This window comes from Petaurus breviceps, unplaced genomic scaffold (assembly GCF_028583685.1).
Source record: "Petaurus breviceps papuanus isolate PSGF00001 unplaced genomic scaffold, PetGlider_PUasm1.0 100, whole genome shotgun sequence".
Lineage (NCBI taxonomy): Eukaryota > Metazoa > Chordata > Mammalia > Diprotodontia > Petauridae > Petaurus > Petaurus breviceps.
Genome location: NW_027185573.1, coordinates 5,645,435 through 5,653,434, shown reverse-complemented (window position 1 = coordinate 5,653,434; position 8,000 = coordinate 5,645,435). Strand labels below are relative to the sequence as shown.

At 41.8% G+C, this 8,000-nt stretch overlaps 1 pseudogene; it reads left to right on the top strand.

The window, feature by feature from the left end:
* The first annotated feature begins 3,779 nt into the window (after positions 1–3,779).
* Positions 3,780–4,204, top strand: LOC138152429 (cystatin-B pseudogene; annotated as a pseudogene).
* The last annotated feature ends 3,796 nt before the right edge of the window (positions 4,205–8,000 follow it).

The window sequence follows — 8,000 nt, the reverse complement described above, 5'->3', positions numbered from 1 at the left end:
ATCTATGGGTGACCAGGAATGGGGCCATGGAGCTGCTCCAGCTGCCTGTACCCTGTCCATTCTGCTGTGAGGGAGAGGGGACAGGAGTCTCCATCTTGCCATTCCCAGGCCCATCTCTGCCTCAGTCGGTCTCCAGGCAGGGGCATTTGTGCTGGATGTGGAATTGAAGGTCAAAACTTGTAACCCCTGTCCATCCTGTTCAAAACAACCTCTTAGCACTCCTCTTCCAGCCTTGAGACCCATTTTATCTACTCAGTCTGACCCCCATTCTCCAGTCCTCCCTTAGGATGGTAGATAGAAAGCTGAAAGGGACCTTTGAAGTCATCCAGTTCAGCTGTCTCATTATTAAAGTTAAGGAAATTGAGTCACAGGGGGAACTCACCCAAAGTCGGTAAGCAGTAGAACAATAATTTGAACTCAGGACCTCTGACTCCATATTCTACGCTCTTTGCATAGTGTTATACAGTGCCTTCCAGGCCTGTGGAAGCCTTCTAGGGTGGATGGAGGTGTTTATAGAAAAAACTGGCTTTCCCGATTTTCCCCAAGAAGCTGAGATGTAAGGAATCTTCACCACTGCTTAGACTGCCCAAAGCAATAGGCCTGTTGCAGAGTACGAGGCACTTTCATAAACTCAGGAAATCACAGATTTAGAACTAGACCATACTTTAGAGGTCACTTCCTCTGAATTGCTCATTTTTTTAGAGTTAGAAACTGAGGCCCAAGTGAGGGCAAGTGATTAGCCCAAAGGGTACCCAGCAAAGATTCAAACCCAAGTCCTCTTGATTCAATAAGCTTTTATATGGTTGTACTTTGTGCAAGAGATTCTTCTGGTATCTCTGGGTCAAATTAAGGCATGGAGTGGGGGTTAAGCAGCTAACCACTTAGATGCTTGCTTTGGGGCAAAGGAGGAGGAAGGAGATTCTGCTTAATATGTAAATCCTACTTCCCTTAACACTCTTGAGAGAGGTCTGATGTTTCTGGAGAATCTCTGTTTACCCTGCATCCTTCCTTTCTGCTACTGCACAGTAAGAGGCTGGAGGAGGAAGAGGAAGAAGGGAGAAGAGAAGGAAGAAAGGAAAAAATGAAAGAGAAGGAAGAGTTAGGGAGGAAGGAGAACAGGAGGAAGAAAGGAGGCCTAGAGGACGAGGAGGAAGGGAAGGGGGGGGGAGGAGGAGGAGGAGGAAGAAGAAAGCAGCCCTGGTGAGATTCTCTTGTTCTTTGAAGCACACAGGCTTCTCATCAGTTTCTCTCCCCTGCTGCTCACAAGAAAGGGCCCAGCAGGCTGAGCCGGGGCTGGAGAGGATGGAGCCCAGCCCACATTCTGGCTGGTGTGAGCAGAATACACAGTTTTTTGGTTGGGATGACTCGGGCTCGCCAGGGGGCCCTGGGCTAGTGCCTGTTATTTTGAATAGCTGAGGGTGATGGAACAACAACCCCAGAATTATTTTTTTTGGGGGGGAGAGGATCTGAAAATCTGACCTCAGTGAAGCCAGACAGTGAGACCATCCGAGATTGTGGAGGAAAAATAGAGGGGCTCTGGGGGCATTCCTGAAGCCAGCTCAGCTTGAGTGTGAGCTTAAATAGGGTACATCTCAGCAGCTCAGGGCCACTTGGTATTAGGAAATATGTTTGGTTTGAATGCAAAGATGAGCTCATGGGACCATTTACAGGCCAAGAGTCAGTCTGTGCTTTTGAGCTTTTTCCTCCAGTGGGGACAGGGTGGCCGTGTCCCAGCAACACATATCTGTGACCTGGTTAATAAGAGCTTGGAGGCTAGCCCATGATTCTTTGGCCTTAAGGTTTGCAAAACACTTTCATCACAGAAATTCTGTGAGGTGGTTAGCCAGTGAACATGGTTTAGCCCCGCTTTACAGATGAGGGAATTGAGTTTCAAAGAGAGATCACAAGAAGATAGACAGCACTAGATGGGACCTCAGAGGCCATTGAGTCCATTGCCCTCATGGAGGCCCTGGAGAAGGAATGACTTGTTCAAGGTCACACATTTAGCAAGAGGTAGAGTCTGACTTTGAATACAGGGCCTCTGACTCTACATGAAGCTTGGTGAAGTAACTTGTCAGTAATCAGAGATGAATAAATGGATAGATGATAGATGGATCAGATAGATAGGACAGATAGACAGACAGGTAGGTACACAGGCAGAGAAATAGTTAAGTACATAGATAATAGGTAGATAGCTAGACAGGTAGATAGGTAAGAAGATTAATAAAAAGTGAGTGGATGACAGACAGACAGGTAGGTAAATAAATAGATAGATGATAGGTGGATAAGTAGATAAATAAAAGATAGATAAATGATAGCTAGATAGATAAGTAGATAAAGAACTAAGTAGATGGTAGACAGGTGGATAGACAGGTAGAAGGATAAATAAAAAGGTAGATGACAGATACAACATAGATAATAGACAGGTAGATAGATATATAAGGAGATAAAAAGTAGATGATAGGAACATAGGTAGATAAATAGATAGCTAATACATAGGTAGAAAAACAGGTAGGTAGATAGGTAGATAAATAAAAAACGTAGACAGATGATAGTAGGCACAAAGAAAGGCAAGTAGGTAGATAAATAATACATATATAGACAGGTAGATAGATACAAAGTTAGATGACAGGCACATAGACAGGTAGATAAGTATATGCCCACTTAACCGTGGTTTCCTTGGCTGTAAAATGAAGAGAATCTTCAAAATTATCCTACGAAGTATATAGAGAAGGACTATTCTCATTTAACAAAAGAGGACACCCAAGCCCAGAAAAGCAAAGCGAAATTGCTCCTCATGAGTCTGGTAGCTGAGACTAGAACGCAGAAATTCTGACATTTTGGTCCAGTGCCTTTAGTGCTGATGGGGTAAAGTTGTCTGAAGATTGGAGGTAATGATGTATGGCAAATACTTGGAGATCCTTAAAGTGCTATTTAAATGTTAACTATTATTAGAAGTAACCTGTATGTAACTATAGCTAACGCAGACAATAGAAGCCTTTCATTAAAATGATATTTTCTGAGCTCTACCCTAGAGGTATTTGGAAGGGTACTAAGACAAAAAGCTTTGTTAACAAGCATCCTTTCTTTCTCTTTTTGGACTAGATAAAAAAGACTGGACTTCATTGGTATAGGGAACTTCTGGCAAGTCAACTTCAAGGCAAGTCTGTTGCCTGTGAGGCCTGATTGGTTAAGTGACTTAGCCAGGGTCATACAGCTAGTATGTGTTTGAGGCAGGATTTGAATTCAGGCCTTCCTACCTCTCAGCAGACATCATAATCACACCCAATTTTTAGGACCTCTCAGTTGATAAATCTCTTTTGTTGTCTCATTAGATTCTTACAATATCTCACCATGAAACAGGTCCGATCGTTAGTGTCCAGAGGGAGATAACTAGAAGGTGAACAAATTCTACCTCATGCCACATGAAGATTGGTCAAAGGAAGTAGAGGATAGAAGGGGAAGAACTCCAAACAGAAGATTGATTCTGATAGACAAGACCTGGGTTCCAATTTTGCCACTGACACCTACTGCCTTTGTGACCTAGGGCACCTTTTTCTTGGCATCATTTTTCTCTTCTGGAAAATGACATGGTTTGACTATGGGTCTGATCCATCCACATCTATGTTCCTCTGTCTGAATGGGATGTTGATAGGCATCTTCAAATATTTGAAGGGCTGCCATGAGGAGTGAGGAGTTAGTTAAGAGGACTTAGATTTGTTTTGTTAGAGTGATCTAAAAATAGAATGGGCTGCCTTAAGGGTAATAGGTGCGGTGTGTGTCTGCCGCCCACCTTGCCAGGATGATGTGCAGAGGAGTTTCGGCCGCCAAACCGGCCATGGCTGAAATGCAGCAGATCGCGGACAAGGTAAAGGTACAGCTTGAAGAGAAAGAAAATAGGAAGTTTCCAGTCTTTAAGACTGTAGAATTTAAAAGTCAGTTGGTTGCTGGAGTAAACTACTTCGTTAAGGTTCGTGTTGGTGAAGAGGAATTTATTCATTTGTGAGTGTTCGAAAGTCTCCCTCATGAAAACAAGCCATTACTTCTATCCAGTTATCAAACAAACAAAACGAAGGACAAATTGGTCTATTTTTAATGTACCATTTTGAATAATGGCCCTTATATGAGTACATTATATACATCATATGGGCAGGTATTAAAATTTTGAACAATAAAAGAAATCTGATATTATTTAAAAAAAAAAGAGTAATAGGTGCCCTCTTCATGGAGGTCTTCGAGTAAAGACTGGATGGTCACTTAGGGAGAGTGTAGGAATTCTTGTTCAAGTTTAGGTTGGATGGATGGCTGCTTAGGTCTCTTGGAGCTCTGTGATTTTGGTTATTCAACTATTGTCTCCATTTATAGAACATGAAACTGAGACTCAGTTGAAGATATAATCCATTATATAAATGCTGGGCCCAGGAATAGAACCTTAGACTTCTAACTCCCAGGTCTTGTGTTTCGTTCTGTAGCTGGCCACTTTTCTGAAGTGCTCAACTATGAACATTTCTTTCCTTCCTTCCTTCCTTCCTTCCTTCCTTCCTTCCTTCCTTCCTTCCTTTATTCCTTCCTTCCTTCTTTCCTTCCTTCCTTCCTTTTTTCCTTCCTCCCTCCCTTCTTTCTTTCCTTCCTAATACATTTCCTCCCTCCCTCTTCCCTCCTTTCCTTCCTTCCACTCCCTCCCTTTTTTCTTTCTTTCTTAAAACAATTATAAACCTCATAATAAACAAACTAATGTACAAATAAGAAGTAAAATCATATTAAGCTTATTATAAATGCATAGCATGTTATACTTTACATTTTAGCAAAGTAGAACCAAACAAATGAATGCTTAATAAACAAACAAAAAATGTCTTTTTCCTCTTTCTGAGTCTGTAATTTTGTCCTTTTGATTTAGTTTTCTAATTTTTTTTTTATTTTAATAGTTTTGATTTTAGTTAGGAAGAACTGTGGACAAATCCCATCCAGGGTGCTTACTAACTATATGATCATAGGTATGTCCCAGCCTCTACATATACCTCAGAAAACTTTATGGGACTGATTCAGTCCAAATAAATTTAAGCAGGGTCCACTGTGTCCCACGTACTATCCTATGTTCCTAGGAGACAAAATAAACAATCCCTGCCCTCAAAGAGTTTCCATTCTGCTGGAAGGAAATGAGAGGTACCCAGGGACTGCAAAGTAATCTGAGGTGGGGGGAGGTGAGAGCCTAATTATTTGTGTGTGGTAGTCACATGCTACTATATGCAGGCTTAAGGAAATCACTTCTCTCATTCTCTTTTCTTCCTCTGTAAAATTAGGGTGTTGTTCTACAATGATTCTCCCTGATGTCCTCTTCCCCCTCCAAATCCCAAGATAATAGTAGCTATATATTCATGTATGACTTTGAGACTCACATACATTGTCTCATACATTGTCTGATTTGATCCCCAATTCAGGTTAGACTGGATGAGCTCCAAAGTCCTTACCCACTCTGTATTTGTGACTGTCTCTTGTGATTCTCCGTCCTTTTCAGGTGAAATATACATTTATCGTCATGTGCACTTACTCGATTGGACCTTTATTTACCACTGGTCAAAATATTGGAATTTATGGGAATTTTCAATGGTTTCCAGTTTCAGAATATCTTAAATCAAGACTGTTCCTAGAAAGCCACCAGAAATTTGCTCATGATGTTCAAAAACTTGTCAGCCTGACATTATAGGTGCCTGTGTGTGTGAGCTTGTGTCTCTGTATATGAAATCATCCTACAGACAGGTTTGCCAGTAAAGCATTTCACTGGAACCCATTTCCATCAGCACCTTGGAGTGCTTCAACTAGATTGTGTCTTCCCTCAAATAATGGGTGGGTGTGTCTCAAATGGCTGAGAGGTTTTCCTTGTTTCAGAAAGTGATCTCAGCTAGGCTAAGAATCCAGTCTCTTGGGGAGAGACTAAGATGGGGGAAGAGGAGGGAATACTGGCAGGGGTGGGTAGTAGAGATCTAAGGGAAGAGCCTGCTTTCTGATGTGTATAGTAATAGGCTTTGACCACTAAGTTCATGTAAGTGGGCAGATGTGTGGAGATTCTGTCTTTTAAAACTTATTCAAAGAATCCTAGATCTAGAATTGAAAGACACCTGCAAGGCCATCTAGTCTAACTCTTATTTTATAGATGACTAAGCCAGAACCCAGGGAAATGGAATTTTTTTTTACATCACCTTCAATTCCAAATGTTTCCCTCCCCAATGTCCTCTCCATTGAGCCATCCCTTCTAACAAAGAATAGAAAAGAGAAAGAGGAAATGTCAATTTAGCAAAAACTAACTATCCCATCAGTCTGGTACTCTCATACATCTGACAGCTGATGTAATGTTCCACACCCCTAGTCCTCATGCTTGCGAGAAGTGAGAATTCTTTTGTCTCTTCCTTGGGGCCAGGCTTGGTCATTATAATTATACAGTTCATTTTCTGGGTTTTTTTTTACTTTTTCCATTTATTTCATCAGAGTCAAATATATTATCTTCTTTGTTTGGTTTACATCATTTTGAGTCAGTTTATGTAAATATCTGCATAGGATGGGATGAGACGGGACCTGTGATTTTATTGGTCAGGGAAGAAATTCCCTCTGCCAATGCAGGTTGGTACTTTTTCTGCAATTTAGAATTTTAGAGAGTGTCCTGGGATCAGGGGTATATTGTAAATGTTTATCTGTTGGCTCTCTGAAAACAACAACAGCTACGACAGCAAACATGTACACAACAGAATTTTAAGTTTAATCTCTATTATTAATGTTTTCTCCATTACTTTCTTAACAAAATGAGCAGTTTGGAACATTCCCATATCACTTCATATGGAAGCTTCTCTGAGTTTTCCTACCATACAGTCAGAACAGATAAAAAAAGCAAAACTACCAAACTGACTCTCTCTTTCTTGCTGAGTCCAGAGGGTAAAGATCGTAGTTCACTCACAGCTTGGGCATTGTGAACTGAACTGAACCAGTGAGGGTGAGGGGAGAGTGGAAGGAAGGCTTCCTTCTTTTCCCAGGTCTCCTTTTTATCCTGTTTCTGGGCTGTTTGTCTTGTTCAATTTTGTTTGACCTTCTAAGTTTTAGGTGCTAACAGTAATCCCCACTGGATATGGGAATTCAAACTGTGGTGATCTTATAGCCTAGACTCTAGGTCGGATGTTGCAACTAGCCAGTTCAGTAGAGAAGACCTGAGAATCCAGGCGGCTGGAACTTGAGCCCATCAGGGTGGGGTTGGACTTGGAACTTGGGACCCTGCTCTATAGGAACTGAGTTGTGGTTTGTCCTTCGTTTTTGAAGAGGATTAATAACATCATGGGGGGGGGGTGTGATGTTTGATTCTCATGTGAATTGGATTTAAGTGAGGCAGAATTGCACAGTTTTCAACCTCACTAAATCTTCCAGAGTCATCAAAGTTCCAAAGTTAAGATGACTGGTGATGGCCAAGGATGCAGTGGATGACCTTGATGTGTTCAGCATCTGACCAAGCTCTAAGCCCAGGGTGGGGAACCTGCAGCCTTAAAGCCTCATGTGACTTTAGGGTTACAGGTTCCCCATCCCTGCTCTAAGCATACCACAGGGCCTGATTCAGAAGCCTTCATGGCCACTGGGACAAATTATTCTTTTCTGTCCATTCCAGTGGGGGAAGTCTTAACATGCTTCTGGGCGATACCCTCCCAAACTCACCTATGGGTTTGAGGCCTGTCATTTACCCCCATTTGGAACTGAGGACCTGAGATAAATTAGGAACCTAGAGACTGAGAGGGTCCAGGATGGGATTAAGTCCCATATATTGGTAGAGTAAGCTGTTTGTATTTTTTCAATATTCCTTTGAATTTATTATTTTTTTTTGGTAAAAGCTCTGTTAGTGGTTAAATAGAGCTGGAGTGCAGGGGCTCCTGCAGCTAAAGCAATACTGTCAGTGGATCCTGGAGCCATTGATAGAGAACTTAGATACTCCAGGCTCCCTTAAGGGTACCAGAGAACCTTGGAGGGGT